At 36.2% G+C, this 27,652-nt stretch overlaps 1 protein-coding gene across 1 annotated transcript in view; it reads right to left on the bottom strand.

Moving 5' to 3' along the window:
• Positions 1 to 27,652, bottom strand: part of LOC122811252 (pyroglutamylated RF-amide peptide receptor-like) — a 921,192-nt gene that overhangs the window by 235,671 nt on the left and 657,869 nt on the right. The gene's annotated exons all lie outside the window — the stretch shown is intronic.

Here is a 27,652-nt window from a genome sequence, read left to right as displayed (position 1 = left end):
TTGTGTTATCAAGTATCAACTTGTAATGGCCTACAATGTAACAGTTACCATGATGGAGGATGCTGTCAAGTTAATTACTTTTTGCAGCTATTCTAACAGCCCTTTTAAAATAATGGATAAGCATTTCTTCATGTACTCACTGCAGAGTATAATATGGATGGTGGGGTTAGCATAATTGTTATGGTCTTTACCTCACAGATACAAAGTACAGGGTTAGATTCTGATCTCAAAATATTGAACATTTTAAAACTGGAATAATGGTTAAGGTGTTTACCTCAGACACACGGTACAATGTTTGAGTTTTACTTTTGAGAGAAACTGGCTAGGCTTAAAATAGCCCATAAGGGCAGCTAGCTTAGCATTTACACAAGAACCTTAATTATTAAATGAATGCATGAAGAAATGTATTATGGACGAAAACATATGTGGTGGAGTGATGAAATTTATATGGAAAAAAGGATGAAAGAAAGGTATGAAAACACAGGAGGTCTGTAACAGCAGGGAATACAGACTATAAAATATTTATGAAAATACTACAAAAAAGATAGCGAAAGTATTGCATGAGGCAGTAGGAGGAGATATCTGGAGTATAAAAGAAAGAGAGGTGAAAGTAGTAACAGAGATAATAAAGAAAAAAATAAGACTAATAGCTTGTGACATACCCAAATCTTTTTGTAAAGTGAACCATAAAGCAATGTGGGAAATTTTAGAGGCATATGCTATGGGAAAAAAAAATAATGTAATAAAGAAATGTTATAAAAATTCATGGGTACACGTTATGATAAATTCATAGGAAAAATACATTTAAGAGAGGTGTAAGACAGGGATGCCCAAGGAGTATTTGCTCATGTGTATTAGTAATTCAGGGTGCAAGGTATGAGATGGAAGAAAATTGTTATATTACCAATATGTATGACATTTACAGATGATTTAGTTCTAAGTAATGTCTTTCAGCTTTTCCCAGTTAGGGGTCGCCACAGCGGAACTCCAGTCCACTAATGATTGGCAGTGGATTTTTATGGTGCCGAGTTGCCAGCCCGATGCCCAAGCTTCAAAGGCGGCACACCCATTCACGCACACACCTAACTGCATGTCTTTAAATGTCACTCGACTGTAGGGATGACATGCAGACACCACACAGATTCATACAGAGGCAATGCATAGCACATGTACTGACAACCTAGGGTCCTAGGGACTGAATCTTCACTCTGACTCTCATACATAGTAAAAAGGATGTCAGCTACACCACACAACTTGTACCTTAGCATGTATTGGCTGGGTACTGTGTGCATCAGACAGAGTTAGACCTGAAGCACAGTTATCTCAACTGCTGCAGTCACAAAGTAAGTCACTCTTCTTTACAACAAATGTATGGGGTACTAGACTATGATAGCATATGTATAGACCTGCTGCATGTATGCAAGGGGATAGAGTGGGCTACTGGGATACCTGCAGGGAACTAACAGCTATGTGGCACAACAGGTACTCTCCATCCAATACTGGCTGCCCCATAATATGCAGTAGGCCACGAGGCAGCAAAATCCACTGTGCTATGCGAGGTAAATGCCAAACAGTGGGGCCATAGGACAGATGCCATGACTATCAACCCTAGAGGCCCCTACCCACAACACAGCTGTGTTCCCATACAACTGCATTAACACCATGGTAGCAAGGTCATAGCAGCAGACGACACAGTCCCAGGGCTGTCCCAAACAAACTGGCGACATGTCCTATTTCCTCAATATGCAGGGGTCAAAAGTATGTCTGTCTGCTGTTGATAGTGTCGGGAATTAAACACCACTGTCTGGTGACTGATGTGGCTTAGTGGGCCAAGTACATTAGCATGGTAGATGGTGTTCATGGTTCGAAGCTGGCTGCACCTACAATTTTGCATGTGAGACGCTCCTCAAAGGGTAACTGTGTTAAAATACACCCCTGTGCAGTAGTGTGTCTGTCTTGCCTATGTGTGTGCCTTGGTTATATATTTTAAGGCCCTTTGAGTACCTGCGGGTCCTAAATAGGCCACATCCAAGTATGCATAAATGCTATCTGCCACCACCTACCTTTGTAGAGATGGCACCCCCAGATGACATGTAGCAAAGGTAGGATGCATTGTCACAGGGTATGCATGCAAGATTATGCTGTCTGCCCCATCACCCGACACAATGTTCTACACATATGCACCTAGGTAACCATGCACATATACAGCCATCCCTTGCTGATATCATATTTCCGCTTTGTAACCATGCCATCCTGAGCTGCTGTACTGCCAGCAAGTCTCCACAGTGTAGCCACGCAAACCTCTGCAACAGAAATATGCAAAGTTCTGAGATAAACCTGTCAGTCTGCAACAGCACTGCCAATCTAATATCATGCAACAATAGTACAAACACTCTGATGTGTACTCATGATGCACCCCAGCATACAGCACGTGTCATGGCATAACACAACCACACTACAACGTGTCATGCACTGTACTATAGACACCCCGTGCATCAGATACATATTTGCATGTCTCCTGCATGGATGGTATGGATGGCAGGGATGTGACACAGGTATCATCACATGCACAGAGCGTGTTGTAGGGGAGTGCCAGAGGCCTAGGCTGTGCCACAAATAGTTGACGTGTGTGAGTCAGGATGGGGTGCTGGTCATCTGGACCAAGGAGAGGTGCAGTGTGTGTCTGTTGGTGACCTGCAGGTGACAGTGGTGTGTGTGTGTGTGTGTGTGTGTGTGTGTGTGTGTGTGATCTCTGGCCATGAACACTGGAACTAGCTCTACTAGGAGTGGCACTGGCACCACCATGCCCAGGGTCAGATGCAGTACTAGTCACTGATGGTGACTGGCATCTGCTAGGCCTGTGTCTCTCATTGGTCCATCCAGGACCACGTTGCCCATGGCCTGCCACGTACTGGTATGGACAGCACCCTCCCTTCCTGTAGTGCTGGAGGTACTGCCACTATGGGAATGTAAATGTGCACAGCCACGTGGACTCTCAGCAGATGTTGTTACTGACCTACAGCCACATGTCCAACACCCTACTCCCACTACATGTTCTAGCACAGACAATGTGTTAAAGGACTGACAATGTCTCACCCCACCATCTGTCCACTACATCAGTTAAACTATGCATAGCGTCACCAATGTGGTGGAGGGACTTAGGGATGTGAGACAGTGATGCATCAATGATCCTGCGCATCCATCTGGTGTTGTGTTCCAAACATGCCTGTGCTTCCATGAAAGACAAACATGCGTCAGCTGACTCGTGATGTGACACCTGTGACAGGTGGTGGATGGGCAGCAGTCCGACAGGGGTGCTCGAAGGAGATCTGCCTGTGTGGGACTTTGCCAGCTCTCTGGCTATGGCCAGTGTCTACACTCACTGATGCCATTGTCACTCCACTCTCCTATTCAATGCTGCCACTCTGTCCGATATCTGTGGCCGCAGGGGACTGGGTATGTGTGGGCATACTGTGTGTGGGGACAAAGGTGCAAGAAGTGGGATGTCAACCCATGGGACAGATTCAGCCCTCAACAACCCCACCTGTGCCTCACTATGGCCATTATCAGAGTCTGATTAGACACTAACAACCCCCATGGTCACCTGTGAGGAGGAAGACAAAATAAGTACATTACTACCTCACACACATTTTATATATACATATATATATATATATATATACATATATATATATATATATATATATATATATATATATATATATATATATATATACATATATATATATATATATATACATATATACATATATACATATATATATATACATATATACATATATATATATATATATATATATACATATATATATATATACATATATATATATATATATATATATATATATATATATATATATATATATGTATATATATATATATATATATATATACATATACACACACACACACACACACACACACACACACAGGTGAGGTGCCACAACTGCAGTACACATACCACATCTTATTTCAGATCCCATACACAACACACATGCAGACTACAACATACACACACAAGACAGGCCAAGTAAACCACATGCACTGCTGCTACATCTGGTTAATGTTGCCACTACTATACACCTGTGAGATTAGTGATATGTCAGTGTATGTGACAGACATACAACTAAAACACAGTGCACCTGTCTTCAGCATACTATTGCCCCCTGCATAGCAGACTGCATGGACCTTCACAAAAATAAGTGCAAATATGTTACTGATCCTACATATACACTACTGTCCACAAAAAAATTGGAAACTGTAGAATGCCAGCGAGAACAGTAAAAACCAGCATGACCAACCAAACCAATGTGTGAAAAATGTAATAAAAATTTTAGCGCTTTCGTCAGGCTTACAACAATGACTTCATCAGAAACTCGTGTTAAAACATTACAAAGGTCATAAATACTTTTCAAAAAACATCACGTCAAAAGACAACCAATCAATGAATTAGTCACATTTAATTTAAAGCCATAGAACACTATAAATTGAACCTAAAACATATCCCAAAAAATGGAAAACTTGTTCCAAATATTAAGAACGGAATAAAAAGTATTTTATACTTCTAAAGACTTGAGTTTTAATATATTGCTAATTGAAATATTCCCATTCAACCCTGGGGTGGCGTATGCATTTAATTTGTAATAATAATATATGGAAACTGTGGGACAAAAGGGATTTAAGCATTGAACTAAATTTGTCCCCATTTGACTTTGGTTTATTGAAAGCACTTGCCACGAATAAAAGCATCAGGGTGATGAAACCAGATAAAGGGGGTGGGTGGTTGCTATGGATGCTGGGTTGTATTTGGATAAAATGCATGATTTTCTTTTTGACAGTAAATATTATGAGTAAACATCTATTAATAGTATCAATATTTCATATTCCAAGATACATTTGACTCTACAGGACCAAGGACAAATAAGTTACGACTGTTTCTTTTAAACTGTCAATTTCCTGTAGTTCCCTCCATTTTTTGGACTTCTGAAAATTCACAAGGACCCAAGGGATCCTCCCATGAGACCTATAGTTAATGCTTCCAAATCGAAAACACATCCTTTAACTAAGTATATTGATATTAAGCTGAAAAATGTACTGGATGATTGGTTTCATATATGTAAGGACTCATGGGATTTGTTGTTAAAACTTAGGAATGTCAAATATGTAAATGAAAATGTTTTTGCCATAATAGATGTGGTCAACCTGTTTAATGTCATCTCACATGAAACTGGTTTGCATTGGTTTGAAGAATTCCTTTGCGAACCTACTAAGTTGAACAACAATAAAATGTGTTACTGTGACCCTGATGGAGTTGGTTCTTAAAAACAACTATGTATATTTGGATTGTCAATATTTTCTGCAAAGGAAGGGTGTGACGATGGAGGCAGCGTGTGCCCCCATTTTTGCCAACATTATAATGTTATTTGGGAAACAAAGTTAGTTTTTGCAAAGTTTACATTTTCCCCCTGGGATTTTTATTCGAGATATTTTGACGACCTCTTTCTTATTTGGAAGGGTACATCTAGTGACTTTGTTTCCTATTTACATAATATGACCACATTTTTGTGATTCACACATTCCTTTGATGTAAATAAAATCAATTAATGGGATGTGGAGGTTACCAAAGATGTGAGGATGGGTAGATACAACAGTAACATCTACAGGAAACCCACTTACTGCAATAGCATTCTTCATTATACTAGTAATTATCCAACACACCAGAAGAAAACTATAATAAAAGGGCAGTATGCGAAGCTCATGAGATTTGTCTGAGGAATACACCTATCAAATTCAGGCAGGCATTTTAGCTGAGATGTTCATATCTAGGGGGTTACCCTTCCTGCATGGTTAAAGTTCAACTTGAAGTAGAAAGAAAAAGGAGAGAAGAGTGGTTTCAACCATTATGGAATGGAAGGGAATAATACTGAAAACAATGTTTTGAGAAACAAATTGGTTGTCACTAAGGATTTTTATAGTCCCCTTGTGACAAAAGCGCGAAACACCTAAAATGGATTTTAGAAAAGAAATGGAACTTCTTTTGTAGTTTTGAAGGTTACAGTGACACTTTGGGTACCAGTCCACAGATTGTATATAGGAAAGGTAGGACAATCAAACAATACTTGGAAGGAACATCCACGTTTGTGATGTACAATAGGAAACCAGGTACTTAACAAATGTAGTAGTTGTAGGCAATTCAGTTTTATAAGGGTAGGGGAAAAAATAAAAATTAATATTATGATCAAACCACCCTTCCATTGTGATTGTAACACTTCTGGTTTAGTATATGTCGCGTTATGTGAAAAATGTAACAGCTTCTATCTTGGTAAGTCTCAGAGAAAATTTCGCAAACGTATATATGAACATATGCTAGATATTAGGAAAAACAATAACAATTCTTTGGGGAAACGTAGCTAAATTTGCTGACCATCATTTCTCATTTATGGGTATTGACATGGAAAGAGAGGATCCACCGAGGTGGACCTTGGAAACTTTTACTGGAATATAAAGCACTTGCTTGGCAGATTAAATTAAATGTATACACCACCCCAGGGTTGAATGAAAATGTTTCATTAAACAGTATATTAAAACTCGTCTTTTTAAGTATAAAAATATACTTTTTATTCCATTCTTAATATTTGGAACAAATTTTCCATTTTTTTTTTGGATATGCTTTAGGTTCAATTTATAGTGCTCTATGGTTTTAAATAAAATTTGACTAATTACTGATTCATTGATTGGTTGTATTCTGACATGTGATGTTTTTTGAAAAGTATTTATGACCTTTGTAATGTTTTAACATGAGTTTCTGATGAAGTCATTGTTGTCAGCCTGCCGAAAGCGCTAAAACTTTTATTACATTTTTCACACATTGGTTTGGTTCATTGTACTGGTTTTTACTGTTCTCTCTGGCATTCTACAGTTTCCAGTGTTTTTGTGGTCCATTTTGGTTCCTGGGGGTTTTTTTGTGTGTGCTTACATACATTACTGTGATTACTGATGCAATGCACTGCAGTTAACCTCTCCGAGACTTAACATACAAGTAGTGTACTCTGGCTAAGCATATCAGTTGTGTATACAGCAAAATGGCAGCCCTTAACATTGTTTGGGTATATATGAGCCATACAAAATCATTACCACACTCACCAGATACAGGACGTTGGACTCTGGCCACACCTGATGGACCTATGGAAAGGTGAGGGAGAGGTATCGTCAGCAATAACACATGGCATTTTTACAGGGTAATATGTGTGCATAGCTTCATGTACAGCAGGTACTGTGATACTGCCTACACTGCTGACATTCTGAGTATGTGTGCACAGGCATGCATTACAAACAATCCCCCCAAATGCAGATTGACCTGACATCTGTGTACTGGTATGCAGAGGCTGCCACAATGACTGATGCAGTATTACAGTGATGCACACAGGTGGATTACCTGGATGATCCTCTGTTGTGGAAACTGTGGCAACCACCTCCATGATGCAAGGGGTGATGGATGCTTGGGAGCTGGTGGTTGATCCCAGGTTCACCAGGAATTCCTTTGTGGCTGAGAGTGGTTCTACTGCTGCAGGCCCCCCACCACTGGCAGCATGGTCCCTGGCCACAGCAGTTGCCCTTTGCTGTGCATCATTTACCATGTCCTTCACTCTGTGATGGACATGCTCATAGCTTCTGACCTTTAGCCCTATGCGGTTCAGTGCTATGACAAGGTTAGCCCACATTGCAGAATGTTGCTCACAATTGTAGTGAGTCCTGGAGAGCAGAATGGCATAAAGCAGTCTTAGGCCATCCAGGATCACATCATTTTCCACAGCTGTAAACAGCGGGTGCCTCCTTCTATACATCCTTTCTGAAAGACAAGAATAGGGGAATGCATCACAGGACCACATACATTGCTCTCCACTATGTACACACCCACATTAGCCTGCACTATGCACTGCTACCTCCCACGTCGTACCCCACCATCTATCAACACAGACTGTATGTGGCTATCAGAACATAGTAGCAATACCGGTTATGTCCCTGTGTGCTGTGATGGAGTGTGTTGAATGTCTACACTCCCATCAATGCCATCTACTGTGTTGCATCTCCTATGGCAGACATCCCAGTACCATGTCAGACAGCCACTGTTCGACAAATAGGTGTGTGTTATTACGAGTATATGGGGACAGTCCAGCAACAGCCATGTGCCACCACGAAAGACAGCAATGCAAATGTGCTGTAGGGTATCTTCCTTGTAAGTGTCCTACTTCTCCAGTACACAGATGTATGTAGAATGTGTATGTGTGCCTGATATACAAGGTCCCTTTGCCAGAAACATGTGGATGTCTGGCAAACAGTTGGACAATTGTTGGTTGCTCTTAGACAGTGGAGAATCTGGCTGTCACACACCAGAACCCTCAGAAAACAATTTATGCTACATTAATATCTGTTACTGTATTCATACCTGTATGTTGTATGATCATTATACACACACAGTCGCTGAGGATGGGCCTGTGTCCCCCCACTACTAATGGCTATGACCTGCATTCCTGCTGTACAGGTTTGCCAGGTATGGTAGCCATAACTATCAAGTGATGAGATATGAATGTCAACAACACAGTGACCCAGCCAGAGTACATTAGGGACAGTCAGGGACACCAGTACAATGTCTTGGCTATTCCTGTGTGTGACATTCACAGACTGAGAGGAGCTGAATGACAGTATATCATGTGGTATGCCTTCTGTGTCCACCATTACTCACTGTCACTATATCTAACACACAATCCAGTGGCATTCGTACAGAAGCCAACCATTGTAGGAGGGAGTGAGAGGGCCACAGCTGAAATCTAAGTCACACTAGGCAGAGTTGTAAGGCATGGATGTAGCTTTTGAACAGCAGACTATCAGCAACATGTAATTCCCAGAGATATACTACAGGCTTACTATTGTAATCCATATTCCCCATAACTGCATCCTTTCATCTGTGTCCCATTAGATGGGGACTTGTATTACATACTTGGTAGAGTGCTCTATTCCTTTTGTACAGAAATGCTGAAGAAAACTGCTGCTTGCCTTCTGTAGATAATGCTCAATAACAGGTAATTGCCTGTGCACCAATCAATGGCTCAAACTTGCTAATTTGCATCCAGAACAGCTGGGTTGCAATTTCATTAGCCAATGACAAAGCATAGCAGTGCAATATTTAAGGCCTTCATGTAGTTCTTGGCCCCTTGCCTAGGCTTTGAGAAGGACATTACTGAGGTGTGGAGACTACAGCATCAGAGGGTAGGTACTAATACTGTCCACTGTTGAGATTTATGCGGTATGTTCACAGTTTTGCATGTTTGGCAGCTCAGTGTTAAACAATGTGGGTTGAGGCGAGTAAGGGGGAAGACAGATGTGAGTGTCATACACATCAGAATAAGCATGCTGCTGCAGTAGATGTTGATCTATCAGTTGTGTATGTTTGTAGGGGCAGAATGACATGTCCCTGTTGCTTGACCTCTGCCCCCCACCCCTTCATGTATGGGTGTAGTGTGGATAACTTGTTCTAGGGGGTTTTGTGGTAAGGTAGGTCTATAGCAGGATATGTTGCAGGCTGCAGCTGCTGCCTTTTGCCCAGAACTCATACTAGGGAGTATGAACACACTGGAGAACAGCAAGCCTTGTGTGTCAGTGAGGAAGCAGTGTCAGCTCTGTTACAGCACAGTTAGGGTGAGGGTACCCATAAAGGTGAGGCATGTGCTTAAGGTACATATGTTATGTAACAGTGCCAATCGGAGAGTATTAGGTGACATATAGGTACCCTATACATATCTGTGCAGTGTATCCCCTACCTACAGGCTTTTGACATGCTAAGATGGGTAGCAGTGAATGCAGTAGCAGCAACCTGCTTTGGTTAAAATTGCAGGACTGTCATTTGTTGTTGCATTCACAACCATGTCATTGAAGTGCAACACACTGGAGTTGGACCCAGGACTGTGGGTGGCAAAATGTACAGCATGCTAGGGATTTAACAGACTGAGCTACTGAGTCAATACTGCAGCAGTTTAATCGGCAACATATGTGCATGCATACAGTCTGTTACACAGCAGTTGCATTAGCACGTGTGTTTGGATGGGTATGATGTGTGACTGTCATGATTTTCTAACCTCACCCTGCATGGACTTGTCAGTACTTTACTGCACAGAAAAGGTTTTGTGACAACTGTGCCAAATATAGGCAGCACAACTGTGGTGATTCTGCAACAGTCTGTGCAGTTGACAGTTATATCTGCTATCCCAGGCCTCACATCCATCCATCATTATTTATTTGGCTATGTACTAGCTTGGTGTCTGCATCACAGTCCCAAGTACAAGTATATGTACAAGCAATGTGTCATTGGCAATCAGGATATGTTTATGGAAACACTTGTTTTACTTCAGAGCTGAATGGCCTAGTGGGCTAATGCACTATGCTGCAGTTGATAGGGTCCCAGGTTCGAGAGTTGGCAGGGGTGATTATTTTGCAGATGTGCCTAACAGTATCAGAAACAGAGAAGGTGATTAAAGAAGTTTTAAGCAGGTTTGCATGGCGTGCCTCTTAGCTCTGCTTAAACCTGCACTAATTTAAAAAAAAAAAGAAAAAAAAAAACAGGTGATAGGAAAGTGGTGAAATGGGGGCAAGCAGGAGGGAAAACATACTGAAAGGAAGGTAGGGATGTGCAGGACAGGTATAGGAAAGGACCATAGCTCTCCATTTCTTCTACAGCAACATCTGTGCAGATTGTAGACAATTTGGAATTTGGAGCCTCTGAGGGCAACATAAATGTGTTGATTGATTCTTATAATTGTTAGTGTGTCCAGTGGATGCAGGTGCAAAATGGAGAGCTATATATGGGGCGATATTTTTTTTTGTGTGTGGGACAGATGACCATTTTTAAGGAGAGAGTGAGATGCTGGGGAAGGGATATAGGTACATGTGAGGAGGTGAGCTGGGTAGGAGAGGTAGCATTTTCAAACAGACAAGACAGCATACAAGGGTGGTGTGTGACATGAGGAGGTAAACACCTTGGACAGGGAGGGTGTTGTGGAATTATAGAGCCATGAGATTGTCGCTAGTGTCCATGAAGCATGGGCTAGTGTTATAGATGTAAACGTGGAACTTTCAGGTATTTTAGGAACTGCACCTAAATTTACATACAGTAAAGGGAAAAATTTGAAAAACTTATTTGAGAACAATTTTAATAGTGATCTGCTTAGGCACTCTAAGATGAGCAAATGTGGCTCATGTCATGTGTGTAGATTTATTAATGATGGTCCCTATATTTCCATTTATAATCATGGGAAAACCCTTAAATGTCCAGGCCACTGTAACTGCAATTCTAGCATGGTTGTTTATGCAGCAATATGTACAGCTTGTCAAGCATTCTACATAGGGAAAACTATCAGAAAACTGAAAGCACGTATTATAGAACACCTAAGTGACATTAAAAGACACAAAACTACCAACATGTTATTTAATCATAGTACAAACTGTACTAATTTTAAAAGATTTTTGTTTTTGTTATTGATAGAATACCACTTAACACACACAAAGGTGGTGATGAAAAAACTATGTTAGAAGCCAAAGAATGCTTATGGCAACTCAGGCTTAATGCCTGCAAATGGCCTGACCTTAATGAGCAAATAGCAATTTCCAGCATACTCAAACTCAGATCACATTTTATATGATAAAGTTGCATCATTATTACACACTTATTGTTAGAAATCAAATTTTTAAGTGAATTTATACCCTACCATGTTTCATTTTTTTTTTTACAAATCATACATTTTATACAACATGTTTATTTTTAACACAATTCATTTTAACAAGACTAAGTACGTTATTAAATATTTTTATATATACATTACATTACACAATTTATATATATTTATACTTAATATTTATATTTATATTTATAAATATATGTATTTATATTAATATTTTTAATTGTATTTATATCTCTATTTAGATTTATATTATATATTTATATTTAGTAATTATATGTATATACATTTTTACTATCAACACACTACATTTTAGGTACATACATAACAACAATTAAATAATTAAATATTTATACATATTTTTTGGTGTTTTAAATAACATTATATCTAAACCAACACAAAGTTTTAATATTATATCCAAACTAACACAAGGTTTTATTTATGTAACACAGATTCTTATACTTTACTGCATCTTTAAGTTGTGAAGCACTGGCTATTCAATGATGATCATGATTACTGATTAATTGTTCATTTAATTGTTTCTGAAATTAGTATATAAGGGATGATTAGCAACAGTATCTTGTACTCTGATGATGCCCCATGTCTGTGGGTGAAAGCGCTTAGTATCTGTGGACTGTATCGTGAATTGTCTTCTGTTTGGTTTGGTTTTTGTTTATTAAAGTACTTTTGAAGAGACCAGGATTCAAGGTTTGCTGTATTTTTGGCCCCCAGATGGCAGCAGTGAGACTGAGCTCCCCCCACCTATGGGCAGTCAGCACTGCTCCTTCAATGCCCCAAAGGTGGCTATGCCTGGGGTTAGGTGCTAGGGCCACCTTGCCCCTCCAGTTTGGCCAGTCTGCCCTTATTGTGGTGCAGGTGACCTTTGTAGCCACAGTGCATGACGCTATGCACCATCCAGGTAGCTGTTGTTGGGTGACAACCCCCCTCCACACTAGCTCCCAGAGGGTGGGCAGGCTTTGTCCTCTGAGGTGGTTCCCCCCATAGGTGGTGCAGGGCCAGTGAGAGGTCAGCACCAGGTTGTGTCCCAGATGTGTGGGACCCGGTGCCATGGCTGAGGTAGGGTAGGTGGATCACTAGGAACCGGCCTACATAGTCGAGCTATGGTGTTGAGGTATTTCAAAGTATATCGGTTAGTAATGAAGAGAACATTTTGTTAGTTATAACGGCATGCCAGAAAGTTGCAAATAACCCAGTAACATCACATTGCATAGCATATGGAACACAATATGTGAGATACTTATGGCATAAGGCCAACAACATAGGTAATTCAACAAGCTATATCAGTATGCAATCATTGTAATACATAATAAAACACAAAGCCCAACATAATGTTTTGGAACAGATGTTAATAGTAAACCATAACCAATGTATGACAGTAATAAAGAATGAAGCAGACAAGGGGTGGGGTGGGGGGAAATACAGTCCATTAATAATGGTATAAGCTATATCTGCAACAGTACTCTGTATACTCTACAGATCTGTCCTTACTTTATGTATATGACTGCCCTATAGCTTCTGTTGCACATGCACACCTCTCAAGCTATCCACATGGGAAAGCATGGGCCAAGCTGTAACACCTACTGGTACACAACTACAGGGGACTATTACATGTCAGGGGGACATATGTGAATACCAAGGTGTACTGTGGACTGGTGTAGTGTGACTGTGCTATTCATATACCTCATGTAATGATAGATCTGTGACCAAGGGATTAGGCAACAGTAATCACAGTCCATGACAGCGTGACACTTGACAGACATGCATTGTGCACAGTGTAGAGAGTTTACAACCATCGTGCAGTCCTTGGCAGGCATGGGGTTAGACTATCAGCAGACATTCACAGACAAGCCATCAACACCAGTCATACATCTACATATTTATGTATGCTTGGTATCGGTTTAGTTCCTTAAGCAAAGTATTACTTGAGACTTCTGACGTGGACACTATCCATTCAATGGTCCTTGATGTCACAGAGTTTATGTACCAGTGATCAATAACCAATATATTTCATACCAATATGAAGCAAATAAATCAGTTAGTGGCTGATCTCACCTGTATAGTGTCATGGAGTTGACCATTCTATCTTCTGCCTCCAATAGCCACCGTTACCACTGGTGCTTCCTTCTAGAGTTGGGGGGGGGATTTCCAAGGGAGGACTGTTTAAGGTTTTTGGTCATCAACAGATGCATGAACTCGCATTAATTTCCTGGAGATGATGATGGCAAGCCTTCTAGCATTATAAGCATTTCAGGACTCCCTCCCCAAAGGTGTAATCTCCAGCCACAGATGTAAGAGGAAACGCAGTGCAATACACTGATCAAAAGTTTAAAACTTTAATTTACTAATACAACTTGCACACATATAATGACAATAAAAAAATGAAAACTTTTCATCTGATTACAATGAGTTAAGCGCTTTCACCTATCTAACGTAGGCTTCTTCAGAACTAACTGCCATAGTATCTCAGCATTTAAATAACTTTTATGGCGCCAAATTCCTTTGGTGCATTTAAAGCTGTATCCACACTCATCTTAACTGAAAATAATAAATATATAAACATATTGCTATATAAGTATATACAATTCGAATGTATGATAATAATTAATGATAATAACTATTTAATGATGATATTATTGTGTTGGGATTAAACCTAATAAAAACCATTATTAAACTAATAATATTCATAAAATGTGACATCATACTAACAATACACTTAATATAAATATGTTGTCAAACTCCCAAACTAAATTATGTTACTTGCTACTTTATATCAACTCTGCTGGGAACCAATGAGTGTGTGGCAATGGGTGATCTCTTCCTGTCACTTTCAGTGTATTTCTAGCAGGCGAACTGAACAGGTCTATTCTTCTGCCCCATGAGTGGTTCCTCAGTCAGACAGAAGCAATGCAGATTTTCACCCACTGGGACTAACTTTGCTGCAGTCTTTTTGCTTCATACTTAAACAAATACGGCAGTCACTTTGCCCTAACCCTTTCACAATGTTAGACACTAAAGGATGGTCTAGTCCATATTTGACCCCGGACTTCCTTTATGCCTTTCCTCTTCTGCCTGTGATAAAGTTTCTTTAGAAAACAAAGACATGCAAGGGCAAAGTTATCCCCATTGCTTCCTTTTGGCCCCAGCAAGCTTGGTTCCCCTTTCTCTGGCCTCATCTAGTACATCCACCCTAAGTGTTGGACCCTTGTGCAGACGTTTTGTATCAACTATCTGGTCAGCCTCACTGGGACCTGAAAATATTGAAATTAACTACATTGTTTTTCTAATTTTAATGCTGGCCAGGGATGCCAGGCTGTCTGTCCCAGTTATTCAAATTGTATCTACTCAAAAACCAAACACCAGAAAGGGTTATCATAGCAAATGGAAAAGATTTACCATATGTGCGATCTCCAGAGGTTTAGACCCTTTCCTCTTCCATCAATTTTAGATTTATTTGGCAGAACTGCTTCACAAAGGATCCAGTTATTCAAATGTTAAAGTGGAGTTATCTGTCATTTCCAAATTTCATGTGGGGCACCATGAGACTTCTGTTACTTCATTAAAGATTTCCAAGGACTTCTTGAAAGGAACCTTCTTTTTAAGACCCCCCCCCCCAATCAGGGATCAAGTTCCCCCCTTGGGATATTACTGTCATGCTTCAGTCTTTGACAGAACTGCCATTTTCAGCCTGCTTATGCTGTCAATCTAAATTTTCTTTCTTGCAAAACTCGGTTTGGTGGCTTATCTTGTCTGTAAGAGGAATCTCATAGTTGCTGGCCTTATGTAAACCTCCATATCCATTTTCTTCACAAAGATAGAGTATCTTATGAGAATCAATTCCCACTTTCTTCAAAAGGTGGTTTTTGAAACAAACCTTAATCAAACTATTACTCTACCAGCGTTTTTCCAAAAGTTGTAAAACAAAGGGGAATATAACTTATATCTGTTAGACATTAATTGTCAATTAAGTATTTACTTACACAGGACAAAGGACATCAGAAAGTCTGATCAACTATTTCTCGACTTTTCAAAAGCTAAACTTGGTCAAGGAATTTCTAAAGTAACAATGTCTAGGGACTGTATTGCCTTCATTTATAAAAAAAATGGGATTGACTTCATAGCAAAACAAAGGCTCTTCTTCCAAAGTTGTGGCTACCTCCACTGCCTTTACGGGTAGGGTTCCTATTGATGAGATATGCGCTGCAGCTATTTTGTGTCACATAAGTTGGATGTTCAATCCATATCCCACACATACTTTGGCTTTTTCATGCTCAGGAATACTCTTCCTTGAATCCATCTAGATTTGTTTTTCCTAGCTTGGGAATTTGTCCCAATAGCTGAATTGGATGAAAAAGACAACATTGAATATGAAAGTTATGTGCTTACCATAATGCTAGATCTGTGTTGCCCTGTTTCATTTGGTTCAAAATCCCTCCTCTATCACTAATCCTAAATTGCCATTCTTGAATCCCCAGTCTAGTGGTTGGACCTGACCAGAGGCCTTGTCAATTTAGAAGGCCTTCTTGCTGTTCGTTACATTTCATTATTACACGTTTTTCAATGTAAGCCTGTGTTTAGGTTTTTGGTGGAGAAAATTTAAAACTAAAATTATAAACAGACACATTCAATCTGCGGTAACCTAGGATCAAGAGGGAATTATGGCTAGGGAAGGAGTCAGAGCCCTTGTGCCAGTCTTCTGAAAAAGCACCGAGTTTGGAGCCGATAATCTAATAGTTGAACCAGATGAAGCAAGACATCACAGCTCTAGTGTTATGCTAAGTACATAACTTTCATTTCTGTATCAGTTAAGGAAAGATGTTTAAGAGAAACATGAGTTTTTTTTTTTTTTTTTTTTTTTTTTTGTCAATTCTAATGTGTAAAGTAGTATATGCTTGGTCAAAATAACACCTTGTGGCCAGATGTGCTTGTGCAACTACAGCAAGTGTTACAGAGTTGTAAAATATGCAATGCTTATCATAAGCAAAGTCCAGGAGAGAATATAATATTGTGTTTATTTTCAGGACAACAGAATAAAGTAGAAACTGAGTTGTTTAAATATTATGCCCGTATATATTTAATCTGTGATGGTTGTTTTGAAATTTTTTGAGGTTGTGAAATTGAAGGAAAACATCACCTAAAATCTGGGGGAAAAAACATGTTTTTCAGTATATCTTGACCCTTCCTTCATTACTAATGTCTCTATTAACTCACTGAAACCTATAATGCCTTTTCTGTACACTTCCAATACTTTTTGGGGTCTGGCTTCTTTAGTTAAGTGACTCAGCTGTTAATAAGCAAGCAGTAATATCCAACAGGTTTTGTTTTTCTATGTAAATAACATGCCCAGGGGGGTTCTGCAGATGGTCTCTGCAGCCCTGAAAGGGTGTTTTTACACAGTAACACAAATCCTGCAGGTCATCATTGTGCTTAGAGAATAGGCTGCCTGTAAAATTGTTGTATTTTACTTCTTTATTTTTATTACTATATTATATTTTTTATATTTATGATGTAAAATAGTTCCTCCATGTAATGTTTCAAACTTGCTCTAGTATATGTAAATGGTGCTGGAGGAAGTATTTTACATCAAAAATATAAGATTTTCAAGAAATGCCCAGATATTTACCTCATTTTTTTTTTTGGTTCCTTACTCAAAATTTGTAGTTTGCTGGCAAATCGTTGGGGATTAAAGTCACTAAATAATGATATCCATTTGAGTTTCAGAGTTTATTTCCTTCAGAAAATGCATGTTAAGGGGGGGCGTGGCCAAGGATGAACACAGGATAGCAGCAGATTTCTTCAGCTCCACCAATTTCATTACATTGACAGGAATTAATTACTTAAAAAATTAATTTTTGAAGTAATTTTCTTTCTAAATATGTTTGTTTTATATAGTTCTTGAACTATATCTAAAAAAGAAAGGAAATCTTAATAATATTCCTGTCAGAAATTACTTTGGAAATTTTCCTGTCAGTTTATCAGTCTGAAATGAGTTCCAGTAAGACAAATTCTCAAGACTCCAGCATCAAGAAAGAACTTCAGTCTCTGATAATTATAGTCCAGCAACTTACTACTAAGATGGATAAAATGGATACTAAAATAGACACTTTCATAGAAAAACTACAAAACAAATAGACTTGTTACATATGGACCTGCAACAACAGAAGATCCAGATGACAGGCATAGAAGAAGCTGTGAATGACATGGAAAATAGAATACAAGAAGAGGAAATCAACATTGAGTTTCTGCTGAAACAAAATACACATTTACAAACAAAGCTGGATGACCTGGAAAATAGATCTAGGCAATAACATTAGGATTTTTGGACTGCCAGAAAATATTGAATGTAACAATATTACTTCTTTTTTAACAACATGGCTCCCTAAAACTTTAGATTTACCAGAAGCATTTTCTTTTGGTATCGAAGAGCACATAGATCTATAGCTAATACTAACTCTAACAAAACTATCCTAGATCAGTTATAGTTAGATTTCTATCATCTTTTGATAAAGAGATGGTTCTTACATCTGCTTGGGCTAAAGCTCCTGTTAAGATTAATGAAACAACTGTGCGTTTTGACAATGACTATTCTTCCATGGTATTAGCTAAAAGAAAAGTTTTTCTGCCACTAATAAGGGAGCTTAAAAAAGCACAGTTTAAAACATACCTTCTGTTTCCTGCCAAGCTTAAAATCTTCCTTCCTGATGGTCCTAAAATTTTCGATGACTTAGACTCTGCTTTACTGTTTATCAAAAAAAAATAAGATTTTGGAAAAAATAGAAGAAATGGAATGGGCTAGTCCTTCGTTAAAGAGACTGACAACTGAAACTTTGTGGAAGACTTCAGAGAAGAAGAAGAAACTAAAAAACAAATGATTTGTACTATGTTTTTTTTTTTTTTCTCTCTCATCATTTTATTTTATTATTAATCTTTTAAATATAGTTCCTGCATTTCCAAGAAGCAACAAATATTTTGAAAAAGATTTAATCAAAGTTATTCTCTGTGTGCAAAGAAATGTTTTGTTTCATAACTAGTCAAAATATCTGAGATTTAATGGCAAGCTGTGATTTAACTTGTTTCTCTTTCTGAAGAGGAAAAATAAGGTCAGTAATTTGATACATTTTTTTTCCTTTAAAAGTTTATATGTTCTTCAAATGCTATTCCTAATTATACTTTCTTGATTACACTGCTTATGCTTGTTTGTAAATAATCTGTCATGCTTTAACCAATAATAATTAGAACTAAATAATAGTAAATAATATGTTTTATTTTTAACTCTATTAATATAAACAGTAAGTAACATTCTATTGTATATACTTCTTATAGCTTTCTCTTACATTTTTTTATTTCTGCCTTACACCCTTTTACTTTCTACTCTATTTTCTTTTCTTTATTAATATATAGAAATGCTTTTGATCATATAGACACAGTAAATAATAAGATTTGCATAGGAGTTGAGTTGGGACAAAATGTTGAGTTTTGTTACTTATTAATAATTTTGGGCTTGATTTCACTTACATAGAGTCTGTAATAACCTGTAGAATGCATTGTGAAGGTTTTGTCATGTTTAGATGCATTTACACTGCTAAATGAATGTTTGTCACTAGTTTTTAATAAGTTTCCGCCAAAATGTTAAGAGAGACAATCTGGGATGTGGGCTGTCTCATGCACAGTGTCCATGAGCTACTTCAAAAGCTTCAACTCTCAGAATTCTCACAGAGAAGCTGAAAGCAGCTAGTCTCACCTTTGACCTAGATATCACACTGACACATCACAGATACAGGAATGACACTACCTAATTATACTTTCTTGATTACACTGCTTATGCTTGTTTGTAAATAATCTGTCATGCTTTAACTAATAATAATTAGAACTAAATAATAGTAAATAATATGTTTTATTTTTAACTCTATTAATATAAACAGTAAGTAATATTCTATTGTATATACTTCTTATAGCTTTCTCTTACATTTTTTTTATTTCTGCCTTACACCCTTTTACTTTCTACTCTCTTTTCTTTTCTTTATTAATATATAGAAATACTTTTGATCATATAGACACAGTAAATAATAAGATTCGTGATAGGAGTTGAGTTGGGACAAAATGTTGAGTTTTGTTACTTATTAATAATTTTGGGCTTGATTTCACTTACATAGAGTCTGTAATAACCTGTAGAATGCATTGTGAAGGTTTTGTCATGTTTAGATGCATTTACACTGCTAAATGAATGTTTGTCACTAGTTTTTAATAAGTTTCCCGCCAAAATATTGAGAGACAATCTGGGATGTGGGCTGTCTCATGCACAGTGTCCATGAGCTACTTCAAAAGCTTCAACTCTCAGAATTCTCACAGAGAAGCTGAAAGCAGCTGGTCTCACCTTTGACCTAGATATCACACTGACACATCACAGATACAGGAATAGCAGATTAATAATATGTGTTAAAAACCTATGTCCCAAACATATACATTACTATAACTCATTTAATTCATCTGATTGACAAGCATAAATAATTTTATAACTCTATACTGGAAGAAATTGTCATGTGATATATTTTAAAGCAGTAGTATAGCATGTTTGTAAAATCTGGTTACTAAAATGTGTTTGCTGTGCATTATTTTGTATAAAGCAGACAGATTTATTGAAGGGACAGCAATGTAAGATGGTGCTCAGTAAAGATACAACTCAGTGAGATCATATATATATATATATATATATATATATATATATATATATATATATATATATATATATATGTGTGTGTGTGTGTATGTGTGTGTGTGTGTGTGTGTGTGTGTGTGTGTATGTGTGTGTGTGTGTATGTGTGTGTGTGTGTATGTGTGTGTGTGTGTGTGTGTGTGTGTGTGTGTGTGTGTTTGTGTGTGTGTGTGTTTGTGTGTGTGTGTTTGTGTGTGTGTGTTTGTGTGTGTGTGTGTGTGTTTGTGTGTGTTTGTGCGTGTGTATGTGTGTGTGTATGCATGTACTTACTACTTCGCTCAATCATTTCAAAGCTAACCTTAAAGAATATCTCTCCACACAATGGACATGCCCATGTCGTGAACCTGACTAACTACATATCTCATAACTTCTAGTTCCACTTCCCTAGCCCATTTCCCTAATTGCAGATCTCTAAAATTTCTCTTTCCTTTTAGTAATAAGGAAAAATCTCTGATTTCAGTCTATTTTCCAGTATCTGTAACGAAATCAATGTTTTTGTATAATTTCCTGTCTGTCCTTTTGTCTTATATAACATCTATGTAAATTTTCATTCCTGCATATGTAAGCTATATTCTCTTGTTGTAACAATACTTTGAATCTTGCAATTTAATTATGTACTTCTATTGTGTATTGGAGCTTTTCTCCTCGGGCCTCTACTGAAAACGGATATGTATCCAGCTAGACCAGCCCGGTTAACAAATGTAAAATAAAATAAATAAATAAATAAAAATATATATATGTATATGTGTATATGTGTGTGTATGTGTGTATGTATGTATATATATATATATATATGTGTGTGTGTGTGTGTGTGTGTGTGTGTGTGTGTGTGTATGTGTGTGTATGTAGATATGTATATAAATGTTTCTGAGAATCTGCTTAACTATGAAGTATGATTTATAACAATTTCTATGAATACAATATTTTATTCTATTGGCAATAATGAGTTTGAGTAAATGCTCATATACAAGCAATTCAAGGTTTTTTTGGAAGCTGTTAACTGTATTTACATGACAGAAAATAGATGCATCCTAATATATGTAATGTCTGAATCATATTAGCCAAAGTTTTTGATTTAAATGAATGTTAGAACTTATTTTCTCTCCTCTTGATTTCTAACATCAAGATTATTTGAATGCTATTTGCATACAAGTGTTTTATATTACATGGATGTATATAGTAGTATGAACAGTTTAAAAAAAAAAAAAAGGTTTATTTTAGTTTATATGATGCTGTTTTACCAAATGTGTAGTCTTGTCTTGCTAGATAATTGAATTGAAAACTGTTAACTTCAGTTAAATATAATTAGTATTAAATTGATAAGGTGGTAGCTGACGACTGCTGCTTAGGGTAGGGGTTAACTTGAGTGGTAAATACTTCTCTAAGTTGGAGTTTACAACTCCAGGCTGGATGCAAGGTTTAATCCTTACATTATTTTCACTTGTTCATTGTTATTTGTATATAGTTTTGACATCCACAATATATTTTGTACATTCATTGTCACTACAAACAAAATTGAATCCTATACGAAATCCCATAAGAGATTCAATAAATACAGCTATATTTAAAGGTACACCTAAAGGAGGAGATGTAACATTACTTATCTTGTTATTTGTTATTTTGATCATAAGATTCTTAAGTTTTAAAAATGCCAAATGACATCTTTAAAAGGAATTTCTTTAAACATTAATGGATTGAATAATCCATGTAAAAGGGCAAGCCTAATAAGATACATTAATTTACATAAGGCCAACTTAGTCTTCCTACAAGAAACCCATCTCTTGAAAAAAGATATTGATAAACTAGCCACAAACAAATATACAGTATTGGTTAGTTCAGAGCACACTCAGAAAAAAGAGGAGTGGCTATTTTATGGAATAAAAGTATGCCCATTCCTAAAACCATTAAGTCTTATCAGGATGACAAAGGAATGTTTTGTATGGTTACAATACAAATTAATGGGAAGACTTACACTTTAATTAATGTATATTGGATACCTGGAATTGATATTAATACAGTGAAACATCATCTTGATAAGATCATATCATTCTCTATAGGAGATATTATTTTAGCTGGTGACTTTAATTGTATACTACATGAAAGTGATACTACCACTATAGGAAAGAGAAGAATTACATCTAATGCAAAACATTTAAAGGATTTTGCTAATTCTTATCATTTGAATGATATTAATAATCAGATAGATTCAAAATCATTACCATACACCTTTTTTCTAACAGATACAAAACTTATTCAAAATAGATAGGGTCTTTATTTCTAACCAGACGGTAACAGATTTAATTAATTCCAAAATCATTTCATGTCCTATATCTGATCATAATTCAATTGTTTTGAATTCATGATAAAAAATACTCATAATGTTCAGATCAAAAGGATACCAGCATACTTAACTCAACTAAAAGACTATAAAGAATATATACTTTCAGAAGTAAAACATTTTTAGACATAAATAACACTCCTGAAGTCTCCATTGTTTATGTTTGGGATGCCTTAAAATCATATCTATATGGACAAAGTATCAGATGGTATAATAATAAAAGGAAATCTTGGGATAAGGAATTGTTAGATATTCAAAGTAAATTAGACTCTTATAAACATAATAATAAAGAAAATATTATGGACAAGAAAGTTATTGAAGAAATAAACAAACTAAATGAGAAATACAAAGAAATTTTAACTCATAAAGTTAAAATAACTTTAGAGAATACAAGTTTTGTCTTATTCAATAAGCCCCAAATACTTACATAGACTTAAAAATAAAACAAAAAGGTTGAATAAACAAAACCATATCAAAGAAATCTTTTCTCTAAGGAAAAGAAGAATGTTTCTAGTATACCAGAAATACTAGATGAATTTAGAAATCACTTTCACAAAATTAACCATAATAACATTAACATGGAACCTAAAGATAAAATAAAGGAGTTTATAACCACAAATATGAATAAAAGCTTAATAAACAACAGATTAAACTATTGGACAAGAGTATTTCATATACAGAAGTTATTACACAAATAAATAAGCTTAAATCAAACAAAGCACCGGGTAATGATGGTATTATACCAGAGATATATAAAATCCTTTCTAAAAATACATATTCATTAATACATAAGGTTTTTATTTTGGCCCAAACTGAGTTAACCCCCCCATCTTGGCAATATACATTTATTTCGCCAATTTTAAAACCTAATAAAGATCCAACTAGATGTTCTTCATATCGGCCCATCTCATTACTTAATGTTGATTATAAAATGTTTATGAATATCTTTGCTGATAGATTGAAGACAATCATTCCCGGCTTTATAGATATAGATCAGACAAGCTTCATTGTAAATAGAAATACTTTTGATAATATAAGAAGAACTTTAACATTAATAGATTTTGCAAATAGGAAAAAGAAAGATTTAACACTTATTAGTCTATAAGTTCAGCATTTGATTCAGTAAGTTGGGACTATCTGTTTACCTTAATGAAGTGCACAAACTTCTCGGATGCATTTGTAAATCTAATTGAACATTTATACAAAGGAAGGTTGGCTTATATTAAGGTAGGAACATATGTTTCACAAAAAATACCCATTCTTAAAGGTACAAAACAAGGATGTCCACTTTCTCCACTATTATTCACTTTAGTAATGGAGCCTTGGGCTAATTTGATCAGAAACAGTACTGACATAGAGGGTTTTGAAATAGATGAAAATACAACATCCAAAATTCAACTTTTTGCAGATGATGTTCTAATTACATCAGCAGGATCTAATTCTTCTATACAGTCGCTATTTGATAACATGATGAATTTTAAAAGTATTTCTGGTTTAATATTCAATGAAGAAAAAACTAAAATACTACCTATATATACACGAAAAAATATTCTCATTAGTGATTTTACTAAATATGTACCCAATTCAGGTCAGATAACTTATTTAGGTATAATACTATCTAAAGATATTAAATCTATTATATATAATAATTATAATACCTGTTTTCTTAATATACAAAATCTTTTTAATACCTGGAATAATATGTTTTTACTATGGAGGAGAGACTTACAATTATTAAAATGATAATATTCCCCAAGATTTTATACTTAATACAATCAATAATACTTCCACCTACAAAAATAATTATCAAGAAACTGAACACACTAATGTTAAATTTCTTATGGGCACCTAATAGACCTAGGATTGCATTAAAGAAACATACTAATAGCTGGTCTCAAGGGGGTATTTCTTTTCCAGACTTTAATTTATATACTATCTCTTCTATTGTAAAAGTTATTACTTTATTAATAGATCAGTCATATGTCACAAAATGGAAAGATTATTGGGAGCTAATTAGTATACACTTCATGAAAATCTCCTTAACACATAAAAATATGATTGTAAATAACTCCATGTTATGGTTACTAAAGGAATTTTGTACTTCACCTATTACACCTAAACATATGGTTTGTTACCCATTAAATATTATTATTAGTTATCGTAACTTTATATTCACGCACCCTAAGTATAGGGAATGGAATTTTATTGTATTTCCTATAATGTATACTCAGGGTATGCTTTTGTCATCTACTTCTGAAGGAACTCATTTAGCTATAGATAATGATCTAAAGTACTGGTATCAGTTGATATCTGATAATAAGTTAAAAATCTAGATTTCTTAAAACAAGAATTTGATCTAAGAGAAACTTGCTGGTTAGAGGTTCAGACCTTTAGACAACATCTCATTAATAAAATAGATTTAATGTCTATAACTGTTAAAGAATCTATTCCAACACTGATTGATTACTTGATATTAAATTTACAACATAAAGTTTCTGATAAAGGTAAACTTTTATACATACATAAAGTTATCAGACAAGAAACTTTTTACAGTGTAGATTCATACTGGAATTATTTCACTTCTATTAATGGGGACCCACCAAATCAACAAGATAAACAATATATATTGGAATCTGCTTATAGAACTACGTCTTCCATTGTCTGGAGACTTTATACATGGAAATTTTTACATAGATCTTTTATACACCTTTGATGATGAATAAAATAAATAATAAAGATAATCTATGTAAGAGATGTAATGTAGAAATTAATGCTGACTGGGCTCATATGTTTTATGACTGTATAAAATTGAAAGAATACTGGAAGTCAATTAATGAATTTTTGCAGGCTCTTTTACAGATAATTTCATTATTTCTAAATCTCTTATATTATTCAACACACCTGTACCTCAAAGTGTTAAAAGGTTAAGCTTCCCTTGTTATGGTCTATTCTAGCAGTGGCTAGGAAAATAATAACTAGAAATTGGATTTCAGATACACCTCCTTCGTTCAATGAATTTAAAAATGTTATGAATATAGTGTGCCATATGGAAATAAACACAATTAGGACTAGAACAAACAGAAAAACATCTTATTTTATTGTATGGGATAATTCACAAAATTTGTTAAAAAATTTTAATTTCAATAGCATGATATTTTAGTTTAATTAATTGATCTGATTGTAGTGGATGTCTTTGTAAATACTTTAGTTGTTTTGTTGAATATTATAATAATACCTATTTTTAGTTACTTGTATAAAATTGTTATGATATTTCTCTTATATGTTAAAACAATAAACCTGTTTTGAAAAAAAAGAAAATGCATGTTAAAACAAATCCTTTTATTCTTTCTAATGTTATAACAGCTATGTTTAAAATCTGTTAATATTTTGGAGCCTTTGTTAACCCTTTATTTTAGGCTATATCCTGATTTCTTGAGCTAAGAGGCTGAGAGGTATGCATACATACCGCTTAACTGCTGCTGCCACTGGCTCAGTCTCTCTCTCTCTCACACACAAATACACTTCTGGTTTCATGCATGCAAGCACACATACACACACAGAAAAACACAATTACATATACACACACAAACACAGACAGAAAAATGTAAGCATGCATACACATACATATACACACAAACAGAAAAACACAAGCAGGCATACACACAGACAGAAACAAATACACACAAGCAGGCATACACAGACAGAAACACATACATATATACACACATTTATACACACGCAGACAGAAAAACACACAAGCACGCACACACAGAAAAATACACAAACAGAAAAACACGTACAAATACGCACACACACATACACTCACAGAAGCATGCATACACAGTTAGAAAAACACATGCATATACACACAAATGCACACACTCTCACAACAAACACACACAGAAACAAACACAGACATAAAACACACGCATAGCGTTGTCGCCTCACAGCAAGAGGTTCTCTCGCACGATTCTCGGCTGGAGCACCTTCTGTGTGGAGGTCTGCATGACCTCCCCGCGGTCAAGTGGCGTTCAAAAGACATGCGTGAATGGGTGTGCCTTCATTGAAGGTTGGGCGTCGGGCTGGCACCTTGGCACTGTGAAAATCCACTGCCAATCATTAGCGGATTGGAGTTCCACAGTGGCGACCCCTAACCGGGAAAAGCCGAAAGAAGAAGAACAAACACACACATACAGAAACAAACAAGCACGCATACACAAACACATACATATACATGCATACACACACAGAAACAAGCATGCATAAGCACACACAGAAATAAACACATACATATACACACAAGCACACACATATATATATATATATATATATATATATATATACACACAAGCATGTATATATATATATATATATATATACATATATATATATATATATATATATATATATACACACATATATACACACACACAAGCATGTATATATATATATATATATACACACACACACACACACACACACACACATACACACAGAGACAGAAACACACAGTTTTCTTTTTTTAGTTTTCTTTTGATTTTACACTTGTTAAATAGCAAAAACACGAGAGTGTCAAATAATGGCTCAGTCAGTCTCACTCTCACTTTCATTCTTGCATGCATACACCCACACCCCTCTCCATTTTATTTTTTTTTAATTTTCACTTTCTTTTAATTTTAGTCCCTAAATAGCATAAGTGCTGCTTAGCAAGCATACAATAATGGTAGCTGGTATTACAGACTGAGCTCCACAGCACTTTAGTATGCTGTCATGAAGCATCGGACTATTGTCAGGGAGCATTAACACCTTCCTTTAGAACATCTGTTCTCCAAT

The sequence above is a fragment of the Protopterus annectens genome, chromosome 9.part0, assembly GCF_019279795.1.
Source record: "Protopterus annectens isolate FY-2018-M chromosome 9.part0, PAN1.0, whole genome shotgun sequence".
NCBI lineage: Eukaryota > Metazoa > Chordata > Ceratodontiformes > Protopteridae > Protopterus > Protopterus annectens.
This window is presented reverse-complemented; position numbering and strand designations above follow the sequence as displayed.